General features: G+C 44.4%; 1 non-coding gene across 1 annotated transcript; it reads right to left on the bottom strand.

Annotated features, from left to right (window-relative positions):
• Positions 1-608: 608 nt before the first annotated feature.
• Positions 609-702, bottom strand: trnai-uau. Its single transcript has 2 exons — positions 665-702; positions 609-644 (listed from the first exon to the last, which is right to left on the bottom strand). It is a non-coding gene; the product is annotated as a tRNA-Ile (tRNA).
• Positions 703-1,098: the final 396 nt, after the last annotated feature.

Below are 1,098 nucleotides of genomic sequence, written 5' to 3'. Positions count from 1 at the left end.
GAAAGACAAAGTAACCACATCCTTTACTGATACCTATGTCACTCCAAAGCCCATTGCATTTAAAAATAAAAACAGGCAGGTGTGCATGGCTTCTCTCTTAGTTATGGAGGGATGACATTAATTTATTGTGAAGCTGACATTTATCAGTGATTCATAAAGTTGAGTCAAGGGCCACCAGGGGCCCATGAAAGAGTACAAGGGAGCTCCAACAGTTGTTTTAGAGGTGTTTTTTATTGCATACACCTGTAACACACATGTACACTAATCATTTTTGCGAAAGAAACAAATATACTACAATGGGTTTGCTAGAACATGACTTTTCATGTTGAATGTTTGCAAACGTTGCACTGAACATTAAGGTAAAGCAAGAATAAACATCTGTGCATTTAAGGTGACTGATATTTTCAGTGAGAATGAAGCTGGACTGAAAAAACTCTTGAATCTGATTTAACTAAATTCCTTCTTGTTCACATTAGAGAATTATTTTTTAAAGAAAACACACAAGGGGGTATCTCAATTGTCAGAACAGACTGGATCATTACAGACACATAATTCTGAGTGATAATTGAGATCATTGCACTGCATTTTTGCAGCAGCTAAAAGTTTGTTGCTCCAGGTAAGGCTTGAACTCACAACCTCGGCATCACTCCGCAAGTTACTGTCTTATAAGTACCATGCGCTGACCGATTGCGCCACTGGAGCTCAGATGCTGTTATCCAGATGACTCTGCCGGGGCTTAATCAAGTCCCGGCTCGCACCCAGCAGCAACATGCCACAGGCCTGCCCTCTTTGTCCAAAGCCATCCGATGGCTTTCTTTGCGGTTTCAGTAACCCCCTCTGTACTGCCCCGGTGATTCCAAACACAGTCAGAGCTTTGCTGAGTGAGAGCCCGGCTGGCCCCTGGCAGCCCACTACATTTGTCTCACAGAGAGCCTGCCAGCCTCAGCTTCTGCAGTTTCCTCTTGTGAGCCTCACCCATGTGTTCTTCCTGGGGCACTGTCAGCCCCCACATGGTCATCCATGGTGGTGGAGTCTGAGAAGAGGATCATGTCTGGGCAGAGTGTTGTTTGAATGATGTGATCAGGGAACTCTAGATGT

Source organism: Micropterus dolomieu, linkage group LG14, assembly GCF_021292245.1.
Source record: "Micropterus dolomieu isolate WLL.071019.BEF.003 ecotype Adirondacks linkage group LG14, ASM2129224v1, whole genome shotgun sequence".
Lineage (NCBI taxonomy): Eukaryota > Metazoa > Chordata > Actinopteri > Centrarchiformes > Centrarchidae > Micropterus > Micropterus dolomieu.
This window is presented reverse-complemented; position numbering and strand designations above follow the sequence as displayed.